This window comes from Monodelphis domestica, chromosome 7 (assembly GCF_027887165.1).
Source record: "Monodelphis domestica isolate mMonDom1 chromosome 7, mMonDom1.pri, whole genome shotgun sequence".
Classification (NCBI taxonomy): domain Eukaryota; kingdom Metazoa; phylum Chordata; class Mammalia; order Didelphimorphia; family Didelphidae; genus Monodelphis; species Monodelphis domestica.
In genome coordinates, this window is record NC_077233.1 from 269446052 (window position 1) to 269464180 (window position 18129).

The 18129-nt window shown below is 34.6% G+C and overlaps 1 long non-coding RNA gene across 1 annotated transcript; it reads left to right on the plus strand.

Moving 5' to 3' along the window:
* Window positions 1–1819: 1819 nt before the first annotated feature.
* LOC130455469 (uncharacterized) lies at window positions 1820–16516 on the plus strand. The gene is made up of 3 exons (XR_008913449.1): window positions 1820–1898; window positions 15729–15759; window positions 15962–16516. It is a non-coding gene; the product is annotated as an uncharacterized LOC130455469 (long non-coding RNA).
* The last annotated feature ends 1613 nt before the right edge of the window (window positions 16517–18129 follow it).

The window sequence follows — 18129 nt, forward strand, 5'->3', positions numbered from 1 at the left end:
CCCTTCACAATTATACATGAAGTCAAGGGACATTTTATTTTATTTTATTTGTATTTTCATTCCTAGCACTCAGCAAAGTATCTGGGATATATTAGTTGCTTATGTAATGCTTATTGAATCAAACTGCATTGTCCCTGAATCTTAGGAGCTGTGTGACCATGAACAAGTCATTTAATTGTTCTGAACCTCAATTTCTTCTTTTTTTAAAAATGGGAATAATACCAATAGAACCTAAAGCACCTCCCAGGGTTATAGTGAGGATCAGTCAACATAAATGTTTTGTCAATTATATGACAATTTATAAATTCCAATTATAATTGTATAACTCTGAAAAGTAAGAGTATTGAAAGAACTAATGATTAATAATAAGCAGTAGCTAACAGCAGTGAAATGAGAATAATCCTGTATGGGTCATACTTCATTTGTCCCTGTCCATTTTGGTAAGTTACTCCTGGATATCATAGATGAGAAGGTCAAATCGATTTGGTACCATTTGATTATTGATCCATTTATAATTAACTGATTTTGTCTAGTAACTGTTTGTCATGTTTCTCTTTGTCTGAACATAGTTCATAATTCAGCTAGTTTGTGATTCCTTAACTTTAGAAATCTAGTTCTAATCATTATTCTATTATTGACTCAAAGAATTCCATTATCCTTGAGGTTTTGAATGGGCACAAGAGAGTCAAATGATGTATCTTTATATCAATCCTTCAAAGATGTCTGGTTTGTTCTCCAAAAGATAAAAGTTAGACTCAAACAATGGATATTTCTTAGTCACAAGAGGGAAAGAGGGGGTTGTTGGTAGCTCTTCACTTTCTACTTCCAGCTAATCATATTGCATGCCATGCCTCCTCCTTGTAACCAATCATTTGGCCCTCAAAATCATTATATCATCTACCCTCTCTGGGGTTTTATTCTGTATTCCCTAAAACTTCTAAAAGGAAACTAGCCTTGTGATTAAGTTTTATGATCTGTGAATAAAGTATTATATTCCTCAGAGAATACATGACACAGTCTAGCATTTTTGAATTTCACTTCCTACATAATGATGACACCATATTATCAGTGAAATATTTTACTTGAAATGTTTGCATATGCTGTGCTGAGAAGTTCTTTAGGTAACTTTGTGAATGGATAGAGGTCATATTTTACACATATCCAGGCTAAAGATGACGAGGTTGTTGCTTCGTTTCTTGCTAGTCTTATTGATTATTTCTCAGATCAATCATGCTATTCACTTCAGAGCATGTATTTAAAAGTTTCAGGGCTCTGGAGGTGGACTAATAAGACTAATCAAACTTTCTGAATCAATATATTTTTTAAAATAGAACACTACACAAACATTGTTACCTAGGTACTATTATTAAAAAATATGTGCCAATTCATGGAAAATATTTTGATATAGTTATTTATCTTTTGATAAGCTTGCAATGCCCATTTATTGTATCCACAATTATGCTTATTTTATTTTATTATCTAGTGTTATCCAATAACAAACCAAATGATGTAGAAGAGACATAACTCACAAATGAAACAAGATATATATATATATATATAATTAATTTGAAACATTTTTCTTAGTATCATGAAAACATTAAGCTTAACAATTTAGTATATTTTTACATTTAAATAAAATATAACTATTATTTAATAATTGGTGGTGGTGGTGGTTGGGGGTGATTATTGACCTTCATAAAAAAAAGAAGACGAAAATTACATTTGGCATTTTTTTTTACTTATGCATAAATTGGATTTAAATGAGACAGAGTTGCAAAAAGTCATAGATCTTGTTCTCTCTTCTAGAATCATCAGTGTCTAATGGGAAAACGAATGTCAAGAGATCAAGTGATGTCTCAGGATGCAATGGATTAGGATGGGGCCTCTTCAATGTCTAAGTAAGTTCTAAAACTTCCAGATTTCCTGCTTGCATTGTTTTCATGGAATAAATCGCTTTCATCCATCCCTCCCCCCACCCATGGGAAAATGTATGCTCTGGTAGACACCCCTTCTAACTCATTGATGACCATGCTCTGAAAGAATAATATGCCTCTTTTGGCTTGCAAAAATGAGTCATTCAATAATCTAACCTTGCCTGACAAAACTCAAAAATGATGGTGATAAGAAAAAAAATTAGCTTACTTCATCCCAGGCTTTTGGTCAATGAGTTTCTATTTATTTTACCTATATAAAATAGCAATTTCATATTTGATTAAATGATTTGACTAAATAAATAACTGAAAGTGACCAAAAAAGACATTAATAATCTACATACAATAGATGGCCATATTAGATTTCACAAATTAAATATGAACTCTTGAAGAGCTTATCCTGTGAAAGATTTTCAAATAAGAGGAATCATAATGCTTAAAAAAATCTGGTTTCATCACATTAAATATCAATTAGCAATCAAAAATCAATGATATATCTTTTTTTTAATTTTTTTCTTACATGTAGGAATAAATTTTTTCCAACTGTTTTGCAATTCAGAATTCAGATCCTATCCATCCCACTTTCACCCTCCTCTCCCCAAGGAGGTAAATAGTTTTATATAGGTTATACATTATACAATTGCTTTCCTTTTATGCAATACATATTTCCATATTCCTCGTATTGTTAAAGAACACACAAATCACACATACCAAAAAAAGTCCTCATTAAGGAAATAGTGAAAAATAGCTTGCTTTGATCTACAATCAGCCTCCAACATTTCTCTCTTTGGCTATGGAAAGCATTTTTTTCTCATCACAAATGCTTTGAAATTATTTTAGAATTTCTTTTAGCTTGAAAAAGTTAGTCCTTCACAGTTGATCATTGTACACTATTTCTGTTAGTGTATACACTGTTCTCATGAATCTGCTCATTCCACTTAGTAACAGTTCATATAAATCTTTCCATATTTTTTCTGAAGTCATCCTGCTCATAAATTCCTATGGTGCAATGGCAATCTTGGTTGCATTGTTTTTATTTGTACAAACCCTTTTTAATCTAATGTAATCAAAGTTATCCATTTCATTTTTCATAATGTTCTCTATATCTTGTTTGTTCATAAATTCTTCCCTTATGTATAACTCTGACAAGTAAACTTTTCAGTGTTCTGCTAATTTGTTTAGGGAATCACCCTTTATTTCAAGATCGACTATCCATTTTTTTTAAATCACTGTAGGGTTTCAAATGTTGCTCTATGCCTACTATATGCCATATTGTTATCCAGTTTTTCCAGAAGGTTTTGTTTGTGTGTGTATGTGTGTAAAATAGGAAGTTCTTCCTCCAATAGCTTGGATCTTTGGGCTCATAATACTAGTTTATTAAGGTCGTTTACTACTCTGTGTTAATTAACTAACTTTTTCCTGTAGGGTTTCAGTTACAATGAATCATGAAGGTATTAAAGATGTATTCAAAAGCTGATTCTAATGAGCAAAGTGTTCATGGACCAGACTTATGGATATATTTCTAATATTTCACATGATTGATTTCTGAATCCTTAAATTGGTTGGGTATTAAATTTTGTGTAATTTAAAAATCAAGCCTTTACTGTGATCTGCAGGCTAGCAGACAAGTTTTAAAGGTACTTTGTAATGTCAAAGACTTACAATTGCATTCCTAAAATAAGCTTGCTGCCAGCCTCCATATACCTGGGGGATCTATTGTGTTATTGTCAGCTCTTTTGACTTTGTCATTAATATGTTAAAACTTCTGATGTGCCAACTGTGTTTGATTGACATCCCACAACCCCCATGTCTACTTTTCTTAATAAAGACAGCTCAGCTCAGTCACATTCCCTCTCTCTGACCATCTGAGGAGAAGCTGACAGGCTGACCTGATGACACCATGCTATGTTTTGTCTCTTTGTTTCTTGTTTCTCGGATTTTTCTATGTCTCATTCTCTCTAGATAAGCTTAACCCTTTGCTTTCCACTGTCCAACTTCCCTTCACAGGTGACTCAAACACATGCAAGAATTTAATGTATGAGCTGGACTCTATAATTCCATTGATCCACTACTCTATTTCTTGGCCAGTACCAGATTATTTGGATAATTACTTCTTTTTAATATCATTTGAGATCCAATACAGCTATGCTTTTTCCTTCTTACTTTTTTATTTATTCCCTTGTTTTATTTTTCCAGATGAATTTTTTCAATTTTGGGTAGTTTGATTGGTATGATATTGTGTAGATAAATTAATTAAGTAAAATTGTCTTTTTTGTTATGTTGGCTTGACTTATGTATGAGCAATTAATATTTTCTGATTGTTTAGGTCTTTCTTCATTTGTACAAATTTTTAAAATTGTATTTATTTAGTTACTGGATTTGTTTTGATAGGCATAACCTGAATTGTTTTATTATGTTTAATATAGTTATTTTAAGTAGTTTCCTTTTTATCTCTTATTTAGCTTTTTTGGTAGTAAATAGAAATGTTATTGATTCATGTGAGTTTATTTTGTAGTCTAGCTAGTGAGATCTTTCATTTTGAGAAGCATAATGTCCAGTTGCAATCTCTCTATATTGTGCCCTAGTTAAACTACATGTGGAATATTATGTTCAGCCCAAGATAATATATTTTAGAAGGAATTTTATACCAGAGAGAAAACTTCCTGAATGGTTATGGTTTTGAAATAATTCCACAGAGTGAGTTAGTTAAAAGAATTGGCAATAAAAAAAAACAAAGTTATCTCTCTTTGAAAATGATTTGCCTACAAGTTCTTAAAGAATCTACAAAAATACTAATAGAAATAACTAATAACTTCAGGAAAATCACAGTTTAAAATAAACGCCCAGAAATCAGTATTTATGTTCTTACCAACAAAATCCATCAGCAAGAAATAGAAAAGTCAGTTCCATTCAAAATAACCCTAGAAAATATGAATTACCTGTGGGTATACATACCAGAACAAATTCAGCAATGATATGAACACAATTATAAAGCAATCTTCATATGAATAAAATCAGACCTAAACAATTGAAAAAAACATTAATTATTCATGGATAGTCTGAGCCAGTATAGTGAAAATGACAATCCTATCTATATTAATTTACCTATTCAGTGCCATTCCAAACTAACTCCCGAAAAAAGTATTTCATAGAACTAGAAAACATCAAAACAAAATTCACCAGGAAGAACAAAGGGGAACTACTTTTTTTTTTTAAAGTTGGCCATACCAGATTTCAAACTAGAGTATAAAGTGGCAATCATCAAAGCAATCTGATATTGGCTAAGAAATAGAGAGGTAGATCAATAGAATAGATTAAGTAATCAAAAAATGACAGTTAATGTCCATAGCTAGTGTTATAAAAAAACCCATAGATGCAAGCTTTTTGGGGAAAGAACTCAATATTTGACTTCTGATGATGAAAATGCTATCCACAGCCAAAGAAGGAAATGTTGAAGTCTGAGTACAGATAAAACCTCATCATCTTTCACTATATTTCCTTCATAAGATTTCTGTTGTATGTCCGATATGTTTTTTTTATCATAATGTGACCAATATGGAAATATGCATCACATGGAAGTATGAGTAAAACCTATATCAGATTACCACCTTGGGGAGTAGGAGAAGGTTGGGAGGGAGAAAACCTGAATTCTAAAAAGTTAAAAAAAATTGGTAAAAATTGCTTCTACTTGTAACTGAAAACATTTTTTTAAAAAGGATATGGGGAGAGTTAAGATGGATAAAAGAAGACAGGAGGGTTGGGTAAGGCTTATAAACAAGGTATATTACATATTGAAGGGCTGTCATGTGGAAGAGGGTGTTAGAATTGTCTAGATTGGCTCTGGAGTTACAAATTAGGAAAAGGATGTTGCAATGGAAGCATCTAAGCTTCATAGAGGTGGATTAATGTAAGAAAATGTTCCTTAACACATAAAAATACCCCAAAATAAAATGGGTTGCTTCAGCAGAATCACATTTAATAAAGATTTCTAAGCAAAAATTGCAAAAGCACTTCTCAAGTGTGCTATAAGATTTGGTGGTTTGAATTCTATGTTTTCAAAAATCCATTTCAACTTTGAATGTAATTCTATGACTCTCTATTCTTTGTCCTGTTTGAATGATCCTGCTTTTCAAAGCTTTTGTGACAAGGTGAATGTATCTCTTTCCTTCTATCCTCTAAGATGAAGGCAAGAAGTTACAGTTATCCTCTTAGTTTTCTCTCTTTCTCTCTTCATCCATTTTGATGGAGCTGAAATACAACCTCTTGTGCTGTCCTTGACTAATTGTGGTTTTTAAGCTAATTTATCCTTTATAAATAAGTTTGTTCCTACTCTCTTTGCAGATATTAGATCAAAATGTACACAGGGAAATAGTCTTGAGAGGTTTTATGTTTCACAAATTATATTATTACAATGCTGTCCTACTGTGACTAGTTAAAACACTTCTCTGTAACATAGTTTAATATTATAATGATGTTATAAGTTCCCCAAGCAGAACTCCAAAATTTGAAGTTAGGACTTACTTAAATTTTCCCTGAATGAAACAATTAAAGACATGGAGTCACAAGAGGATGATGAATGAGACTGAGACAATCTTGTAGGCTAAACTCTCGCACTTTTTTCCAATGATTTCAGGGGAACCAGACCCCATGCACTCCTATAGTGGCATAGTTAAGTAAAATTATTAGTCTCCAATTATGATTATTATTATTATCCTCTGAATCTTTTGCCAACTCCAGAAGTTATTTATATCTTTTCTTTGTTTCTGGCAGTCGTTTATATATTTTCCCTTTGTTTCCTGGTTTGCATTAACCAAATGCTTCACTATGAAATGAAAATTTATACTTGTGTTGAGTGTGGAGTGAAATTCTGGGGGGAGGTTGGCTCATACCCCCAAATCACTCTCATGAGCAGACAGGAGACAATGCTGGCAGAGTTCACATGGCTTTATTCAGAGACATGTGGGGAGGCATAGATGAGGGACACTACCTGGGCTTAAACCTTGTCCTCAGAAGTTGGGGAATGGGTGGTGGCAAGGGTGAGGCATACTACCTGGGCTTAGGTAGCATGCTCACAATAGAGAGGGAATATAAACTGGGCAAGAACAGTATTCCTCACAAGGGGTGGGAGTGGGGCAGAGACAGAGAGACAGTGAGTCAGAGAAACAGACAGAGACATAGAGAGACAAAGATAGAGACATAGAGAGTGAGAGAAAGACAGAGAGAGAGACAGTCTGACGTCCCAGAAACAGTGGGCCTGGATGCCTAGGTTTGCTCAGATTTTATAGGGATCCAACACAACGCTATCTCCACTTTCCCACCCTCTGTATCTTATTCTACTTTCCTTCTTCTATCTTCCTTCCTGTCCAAGCATTTATCAGGTTGCAACAATTCAGGTCTTTGGTTTGCATTTTTTAGTTGAGTCAGGGTTTTAGGCCTGTCCAAGGATTTATCAGATTCAGGAAACACTTTTCAGAACATTACTCAGGCCATAGTATTGCAACATTTCTTGGGATATGTAGTCAAGATTATAAGTTGTACATTTTGAGATTTCTCTCAAAGGAATTAGGTAACCCCTAAACTTCTTCCAATGGGAATAGAAGAAAGGGGGCCAGTCTCTTAGCCATATTTGCAAAACAGTATATTAAAGGCATATATATGTATATACATGTATATATATATATATATATATATATATATATATATATATGCTTGGGGAGGGGATTTCTTCTACTCTTCAAAAGAAGAGAGTGATATCTCCTAGTGGAGGGCACCTAACCACTATTTTTCTATAGGAAGTTGCCAATCTATAATTATGAATATTAATCAATTTTATTGGGGAATAATGCACAAATTTCATCCCACATATACTTATGCCACAAATAGATGATTTTTTTGTCAGCAATCAAAGGTTATCTTTACTATTCTTGAATTCTTGACTCACTTATATTTCCCCTAGAAGAATACATCAAAACTACTAATGGTGAACCTCTCTGTATTTAGCTATACTTCTCCTCAAATACAACACAATCTGGGACTTCCGGTCAAGATGGCAGCTTAGAGAAAGCTAAAGTTCAGAGCTCCAGAAACCCTTCCTTACCAATCTCAAACTTAATGCTCCTAAGGCACCAAAATTAAAAAAAAAAAAAACACAACAGAATAGACCCCAGGAACACTCCTCCTGGACCTGGATCAAAAGGTACGGCCCCCCAAAAGTCAGAACCCGAGATCACTCGTATCCAAGGGGTAGGCAAAAGGAAGGTCCCAGGACCCATCCCCCCTAACCCAGAGCGCTGAATCCGAGGCAGCAGCAGGAATCTCAGTGCAGGCAAAAGAGCATTGGGAGCTGGCTATTCTGAAGGCCGAACCCTGAAAACAACCTGAGACAGTTGCGTGGGCACCCAGACAGCAGGGAAACAGAGAGAGACTGGAGGAGCCTGTAGCTCCCTGACCAGATCCTTCCATCTGAGTCTCACCAAAGGTTCCTGCCTCAGGGCATATTCAGTCTGAGGTTAATCCTATCACAGGCCTCAGAGCTCCCTGAAGCCACGGCCCCTCCCCCTCAGAGTGCAGGCTCCTCTGGCCAGCAAAGGCATTGAAATACATCTGAGAGTGTCAAGCCAGGTGCAGAGCATAGAAGTAAGGAAACAGAGAAGCATGGGGAGGGAAGTGAAAAGGGTAGTAACACCAAAACACCGAAATACCAGCAAGTCCGGGCTTCCTGGGGAAGACAGACAATTTGCCTGGGGCTAAAACCACTGAACACCAGACAGATAACAGAAGAGCCAGTCCCCCTCACTCAGAGAGAGATGGCAAACAGCACAGAAGCAAAAAAGCCTCAAAACAACAAGAAAAACAAGAAGGGGGCAACTTTGGACACATTTTATGGAACAAAAATACAAAATACAGTGGAGATATAAGAGGAAACACAAGCAAATGCACCAAAACCTTCCAAAGGAAATGGAAACTCTCCACAAACTTTTGAAGAATTTGAATCGAAAATGATCAAAAAGATGGAAGCATTCTGGCAGGAAAAGTGAGAATTAATGCAAAAGAATTTCACGCAACTACAAAACCAGTTTGACCAATCTGAAAAGGAAAACCAGGCTTTAAAGGTCAGAATTAGGCAACTGGAAGACAACGAGCAGGTAAAAGAGCAAGAATCAATAAAGCAAAGCCAAAAGATCAAGAAATTAGAAGAGAACATAAAATATCTCACTGACAAGGTGACAGATTTGGAAAATAGAGGAAGAAGAGATAATTTAAGAATAATTGGACTACCAAAAAATCCAGAAATAAACAGCAAACTCAACATCTTAATAAAAGATATAATCAAAGAAAATTGCCCAGAGATTCTAGAACAAGGAGGCAATACAGCCACTGAAAGAGCTCACAGAACACACTCTACACTAAATCCCCAAAAGACAACTCCCAGGAATGTAATTGCCAAATTCCAAAGCTTTCAAACAAAAGAAAAAAATCCTACAAGAAGCCAGAAAAAGACAATTTAGATATAAAGGAATGCCAATCAGGGTCACACAAGACCTTGCAAGTTACACTCTGAATGATCATAAGGCATGGAGCATGATTTTCAGAAAGGCAAGAGAGCTGGGTCTTTAACCAAGAATCAACTATCCAGCAAAACTGACTATATACTTCCAAGGGAAAGTATGGGCATTCAACAAAATAGAAGATTTCCAACTTTTTGCAAAGAAAAGATCACAGCTCTGTGGAAAGTTCGATATCAAAAAACAAAGAGCATGGAATACCTGAAAAGGTAAATATGATGAAAAGGGAAAAGGAGAAAATTGTTATATTTTCATTTATTCAAACTCTCTTCTATAAGGACTACATTTATATCAATCTAAATATATTAATATATGAAAATGTAATGTCTAAATAGGGGGAAAAGAAAAATCAAATAGAATAATCTTTCTCACACAAAGATTTACAAGGGAAGGGGAGGGGAAGAAAACTCCTATAAGAAGGAGAGGAAGAGAGTTTTTACTTAAACCTTACTCTCAGGGAAATCAACTCTGAGAGGGAAAAACATCCAGATCCATTGGGATCTTGAATTCTATCTCACCCAACAAGGGAAGGGAGAAGGGAAAACCAAGGGGGTGAGGGGGGGAGGGAAAACAAAAGGGGAGGAAAGGAGAGGGGGAAGGGGGAAGGAAGAAAAAGAGAAGGGCTAGAAAGGGAAACATATCAAGGGAGGGGACAAGGGGGACTGATTACTGGATTAAAAGGATAGAGCTAAAGAAGAAAGGTTAGAATTAGGGAAGGCAATCAAAATGCCAGAGAATTCAGAAGTCACAATCATAACTTTGAACATGAATGGGATGAACTCACCTATAAAACGTAGACGAATTGCAGAATGGGTTAGAATCCAAAACCCTACCCTACCATATGTTGTCTTCAAGAAACACACATGAGGCAGGTAGACACCCACAAGGTCAGAATTAAAGGATGGAGTAAGACCTTCTGGGCCTCAACTGATAGAAAGAAGGAAGGAGTTGCAATCATGATATCTAATAAAGCCAAAGCAAAAATAGACCTGATTAAAAGGGATAGGGAAGGTAATTATATTTTGTTAAAAGAGACTTTAGATAATGAGGAAATATCACTAATCAACATGTATGCACCAAATAATATAGCACCCAAATTTCTAATGGAGAAACTAGGAGAATTGAAGGAAGAAATAGACAGTGAAAAATATTAGTGGGAGATTTGAACCAACCATTATCAAATTTAGATAAATCAAATAAAAAAATAAATAAGAAAGAGGTAAAAGAAGTGAATGAAATCTTAGAAAAATTAGAGTTAATAGACATATGGAGAAAAATATATACTGACAAAAAGGAATACACCTTCTTTTCAGCACCACATGGCACATTCACAAAAATTGACCATACAGTAGGTCACAGAAACATGGCATACAAATGCAGAAAAGCAGAAATAATAAATGCAGCCTTTTCAGATCACAGGGCAATAAAAATAATGATCAGTAATGGTACGTGGAAAACCAAATAAAAAATTAATTGGAAATTAAACAATATGATACTCCAAAATCGTTTAGTTAGATAAGAAATCACAGAAACAATAATTTCATCAAGGAAAATGACAATGGTGAGACATCCTTTCAAACCTTTTGGGATGCAGCCAAAGCAGTAATCAGAGGTAAATTCATATCCCTGAGTGCATATATTAACAAACTAGGGAGAGTAGAAATCAATCAATTGGAAATGCAAATAAAAAAACTGGAAAGCGATCAAATTAAAACCCCCCAGCAGAAAACCAAACTAGAAATGCTAAAAATTAAGGGAGAAATTAATAAAATAGAAAGTGATAGAACTATTGATTTAATAAATAAGACTAGAAGCTGGTACTTTGAAAAAACAAACAAAATAGACAAAGTACTGGTCAATCTAATTAAAAAAAGGAAAGAAGAAAAGTAAATTAATAGCATCAAAGATGAAAATGGGGACATCACCTCCAATGAAGAGGAAATCAAGTCAATCACTAAAAATTACTTTGCCCAATTATATGGCAATAAATACAGCAATCTAGGTGATATGGATGAATATATACAAAAATACAAACTGCCTAGACTAACAGAAGAAGAAATAGAATTCTTAAATAATCCCATATCAGAAAATGAAATCCAACAGGCCATCAAAGAACTCCCTAAGAAAAAATCAACAGGGCCCAATGGATTCACAAGTGAATTCTATCAAACATTCAGAGAACAGTTAATCCCAATACTATACAAACTATTTGTCATAATAAGAAAAGAGGGAATTCTTCCAAACTCCTTTTATGACACAAACATGGTACTGATTCCAAAACCAGGCAGGTCAAAAACAGAGAAAACAAATTATAGACCAATCTCCCTAATGAATATAGATGCAAAAATCTTAAATAGGATACTAGCAAAAAGACTCCAGCAAGTGATCAGAAGGATCATCCACCATGATCAAGTAGGATTTATACCAGGGATGCAGGGCTGGTTCAATATTAGGAAAACCATCCACATAATCAACCATATCAACAAGCAAACCAACAAAAATCACATGATTATTTCAATAGATGCAGAAAAAGCCTTTGATAAAATACAACATCCATTCCTATTTAAAACAGTAGAAAGCATAGGAATAGGAGGGTAGTTCATAAAAATAATAAACAGTATATATCTAAAACCATCAGCCAATATCATCTGCAATGGGGATAAACTAGAAGCCTTTCCAATAAGATCAGGAGTGAAACAAGGATGCCCATTATCACCCCTACTATTTGACATTGTACTAGAAACACTAGCAGTAGCAATTAGAGAAGATAAAGGAATTGAAGGCATCAAAATAGGAAGGAGGAGACTAAGCTATAGCTCTTTGCAGATGACATGATGGTCTACTTAAAGAATCCTAGAGATTCAACCAAAAAGCTAATTGAAATAATCAACAACTTTAGCAAAGTTGCAGGATACAAAATAAACCCACATAAATCATCAGCTTTTCTATATATCTCCAACACAGCTCAGCAGCAAGAACTAGAAAGAGAAATCCCATTCAAAATCACCTTAGACAAAATAAAATACCTAGGAATCTATCTCCCGATACAAACACAGGAACTATATGAACACAACTACAAAACACTCTCCACACAACTAAAACTAGACTTGAACAATTGGAAAAACACTAACTGCTCATGGGTAGGATGAGCCAATATAGTAAAAATGACCATCCTACCCAAACTTATCTATCTATTTAGTGCCATACCCATAGAAATTCCAAAAAATTTCTTTACTGATTTAGAAAAAAACCATAACAAAGTTCATTTGGAATAACAAAGGATCAAGGATATCCAGAGAAATAATGAAAAAGAAAATACAAAGGAAGGGGGCCTTGCAGTCCCAGATCTCAAACTATATTACAAAGCAGCAGTCATCAAAACAATTTGGTACTGGCTAAGAGACAGGAAGGAGGATCAGTGGAATAGACTTGGGGCAAGTGACCTCAGCAAGACAATATATGATAAACCCAAAGATCCCAGCTTTTGGGTCAAAAATCCACTATTTGATAAAAACTGCTGGGAAAACTGGAAGACAGTGTGGGAGAGATTAGGATTAGATCAACACCCCACACCCTACACCAAGATAAATTCAAAATGGATAACTGACATGAACAAAAAAAGGAAACTATAAGTAAATTGGGTAAACACAGAATAGTATACATGTCAGACCTTTGGGAGGGGAAAGACTTTAAAACCAAGCAAGACATAGAAAGAGTCACAAAATATAAAATAAATAATTTCGACTACATCAAATTAAAAATTTTTTGTACAAACAAAACCTATGTAACCACAATCAGAAGGATAGCAACAAATTGGGAAACAATCTTCATAAAAACCTCTGACAAAGGTTTAATTACTCAAATTTACAAAGAACTAAATCAATTGTACAAAAAATCAAGCCATTCTCCAATTGATAAATGGGCAAGGGACATGAACAGGCAGTTCTCAGCCAAAGAAATCAAAACTATTAATAAGCACATGAAAAAGTGCTCTACATCTCTTATAATCAGAGAGATGCAAATCAAAACAACTCTGAGGTATCACCTCACACCTAGCAGATTGGCTAACATGACAGCTATGGAAATTAATGAATGCTGGAGGGGATGTGGCAAAGTCGGGACATTAATTCATTGCTGGTGGAGTTGTGAACTGATCCAACCATTCTGGAGGGCAATTTGGAACTATGCACTTTGCCCTTTGATCCAGCCATAGCACTACTGGGTTTGTACCCCAAAGAGATAATAAGGAAAAAGACTTGTACAAGAATATTCATAGCTGCGCTCTTTGTGGTGGCCAAAAATTGGAAAATGAGGGGATGCCCATCAATTGGGGAATGGCTGAACAAATTGTGGTATATGTTGGTGATGGAATACTATTGTGCTCAAAGGAATAATGAACTGGAGCAATTCCATGTGAACTGGAACAACCTCCAGGAAGTGATGCAGAGCGAAAGGAGCAGAACCAGGAAAACATTGTACACAGAGACTGATACATTGTGGTATAATCGAAGGTAATTGTCTTCTCCATTAGTGGCAATGCAATGTCCCTGAACAATCTGCAAGGATCTAGAAAACACTGTCCACAAGCATAGGATAAACTGTGGGAGTAAAAACACCGATGAAGAGCAACTGCTTCACTACAGGGGCTGAGAGGAAATGACTGAGAAGAGACTAAATGAATACTCTAGTGCAAATAGCAACAACATCGAAATGGGTTAGAACAAAGAACACATGTGAAACCCAGTGGAATTGTGCACCGGCTGTGGGAGAAGTGGTGGGAGGGGAGTGAGGGGAGGAAAAGATAATGATCAGTGTTTCCAATGAATAATGTTTGTAAATAACCAAATAAAATAATGTTTAAAAAAATAGTACACAATCCATCACTGGTACTACACAGAAAGCTTTTCCAGTATATTCAATCTTGCCACAAGGCAGCTAGATGATAAAGTGGATACAGTGCTGGGCCTAGAGTCAGAAGACTCAAATCTGGCCTCAGACACTTACTAGCTGTGTGATCCACGACAAGTCACTCATCCGTTTGCCTCAGCATCTTCATCTTTAAAATTAACTAAAGAATGAAATGACAAACCATGCCAGTATCATTGCCAAGAAACCTCAAATGGAGTTATGAAGCATTGGACATGCCTGAAACAATTGAGCAACAATAGCAGTATACATAACAAGCACCCATAATCAGCTTTATATTCATGAGAAGGCTTTATATTAGGACTTTTGTGGGATGAGTTATCAAATTATGTAGGATTCATCTACTATGGATTTCAACATCTAATATTATTTGTCTATGGAATTCACTTAATGACAGATTTTAAAGTCTAATTTTCATTCCTGGTTATGCTTGACTTAGGCTAATATTGCTTCACAAACAAGTTTTGAGCAGCAGGACAAAGAAGCCTGAAAACAAATATTGATTATGGATATTCCACAAACAAATTATCTACATGTGAATAATTGTAAGTTCATTTTACTGCCTCTTTAGATTTGTTCTAGTGTAATTACTCTGCAAGTAGGCATATAGTTCTTGGATTTGGAGTCCATCCTATCCCATTTCTGTTCTGCATTTAGAAGATCAACCACAAATGAACAAGGCCCTCTTCTAGGTCCCAGGGTTAAATCTAGAGAGTAACCATTTGTTTTTTGTAAAGGATAGAGGCCCAATGTGTATTGTATTCCTCAATCTTACTATGACTATGTGTTTTTTGAATAAAATTCATTTTGATTTGGATTATAAATTGTGAGCTATGCCAGGTTCTAGTACATTAACTGGGAGAGCAGCATGTGAATTTGTGGGATGAAGCCAAGGATCATTGCCTTCTGTGCCACTAGTGGCACACCAAATGATAAGGAGATTCTTTTGAAAAAGTGTTGAGCACTACAGTAGAGCTGCCTGACAGGTCTTTATTATTTGAGGTACATGAATCTCTCCTTCCCCATCCCTTCCTCTCTCCCTCCCTTTCTCTCTCTATTTTCTGACAATTTTATTATTTCTAATTTTACAAAACCAAATAAAACATTTTCATATACAAAGAAAAAATAATTGCACAAAGTGAAATCACAATTTTTATAAGTTTAGTATACTAGAAGTAGTAAGTAAAGTTATTATACTTGTTTGAAGTCTTTGGTCAATGTGTGTTTGTGAGTGGTAAGAAATTCTTTTGTAGATATGAAATAATGACCTGTAGCTAAATTATATCTTTTTATTCTTCTCTTCCAGGAGGCTCTATGCATTAGCCAAAACATTAGCTGTAAGTATTTTTTTTCCTCCAAAGTACATTAATGGCAATCATTCAAGCTCAAGAGGATGAAAAAAAAAAGCCTAACCCCAACCATCAGAAGTCAGGCTACCCTGGAACAGAACCTAGTCCAAAGGAAATAGAGATGCTTAAGCTTAGCAGTACTTCCTCTTGTCAGATAAGCAACTTAAATCTTATTTTTCTTCATCCCTAGACTCTCCGAGGCACCAGCATTCAGTTTGCATTACTCTTACAATCACTACAAAACTCTTAACATTCTATAGCTCTACCAAATAGAGAGCTGCTAGATATTAAATACAATCATGAGTATACAGAATTGATTTATAGTCATTGGTAGAATTGCTGGAAAAATGCAAGAGAAAACGGCAAGTTTTACACTTCAGCAACTATTTGGGTTCTTGGAAAGAAAATGTTAATTATATTACAAAATAAAGCTGCTTGAATGGTGTACTTGAAGCGTTTTTCACAAACGATATCTACATCAGAGTTCAGTATTCAACTTGGATATTGAAAGAAGCTCTCGTGATCTATTCTGTGGACTTTGTGTGAGATCTGTTGGTTCCAAAGGCTGAATGTGCCCACCAAATACAAGTGACCTTTCCAATGAAGGTTGAGCATCTCCCTCATTTGTACCACCGAAAGGTCAACATCTGCTTTACAGCATCCTTCCCCTTCTCTACGGAATTGAAGAAATCTTACGGACAATATGACTGTTAACCTTTTATTGCAATTTCTGTTTATAGAGTTCGTGGCATGTTTATTGCTTTTTACATGGTCTACTGGTGATTACAGTTTAAGAGCTGTTAAATACTTAAACTGACATTTGCAAAGTAACATTTGCTACAATGTTTATTGGGAAATTTTCCAGTTATTTAATGAGAAACCTATACTTTTAAAGGTTGGGAATGATTAGAGCACTAAAGGAAACACACTCATTTTTATTTCATCATGGCGCCCGGGTGCTGTACATAAGAATTCTTTGAAATGAAATTATCTCTGTAGAATTCTGGCTACTATTTTGAATGAAAGAAATAGCACTTTCATATAAAAAGGAATATTTAGAAAAAATTACAAATATCCACTAAAATATCTTTCTCCGGCATTATTAATTCTTCACTGCAAAAAAAAGTAGAATGTATATTTTGCCCTGAATACAAATATTTATTTTAGACATTGTTTATTCAACCAGTGGTTGATCCAAACTAGATCAATCTTTTGTCAAGTTAAAAATTGCTCAGATTTAAAACCTGAAGTCATACAAGTTGTAATACGGACTTGACCTAAGTCAAACTAAAAAGTAATCACCAAATATTTCTGCACTGTCAAACATCATCATTGTTTCTTTGCTGAATAAAAAAGAGGAAAGAAAAAAAAGCCATATTTTTTTTCTATTTTGGGATGTTTAAATCATGTAACTTGAAACTAGCACTAGCTTCTAATAACATTTGGATTTATTACTTCCTATAAGACTTTTGTTATATGGAGAAATTAGAAAAGTATCAGATTCTTCTTGTCCAATAAGTAGAAAAATCATTTTACATTAACCTTTAGATAGCTGTATTTTCATTCTAACTGATAAATGCTACCATTTTTGCCGTTTAAATTATAGTTGATTATTAGTTTTATGTAAGAATATGAATATCAAAGAGAAAAATTATTGTATATTTTTCCTGCAAAATAAAGCAAAAATAATAATAATAATAACCTATCAGAGTTAAGAGAAGCTAAGGATGGAGTCTAAGTAGGGTTATAGTGAAAATACTTTTTGAATGATACAGTAAAGAATCCTAATTCTCAGCAAGATCAGATAAAAAAAAATTCAGGAAAGAAGAAAGTGCATGGATGGGATAGATTTTGTGGAGGCAAAAATAACAAAATTTAGCAACTTATATGATGGAGTAAGAGAATGAGAAGTCAAGAGTCACAAATGGTTGCAAACCTGGATGACCAAAAGTGGTGGTGAATTGATAGAAACAAGACAATTTGGAATGGGGGTTGGATATGAGAAAAATAAAAGAAATAACATATTCTAGTTTTTTAACATATAGAGTTTGACATCAATTATTGATGCAGGACTAGTGTCCAAGAAACTTGGATGTATACATACATATATATGTACAGACACATATGCACAATACCCATTTATGTAATCTATCATATATATATATATAATTTATATAAATATAATAAATAAACTCATAGAAACTAATAATTAGGTCCATAAGTCAAAAGATGAGGCCTAGAACAAAGATTGGTAGTATACCTTTTTTTCAGTGGACCAAGACATAGACAAAAAGAGACTGAAAAAGGAGTAGGCAGGAGAAAGAAGAAACATCATAGAACCATGTTACTAAAACCAGA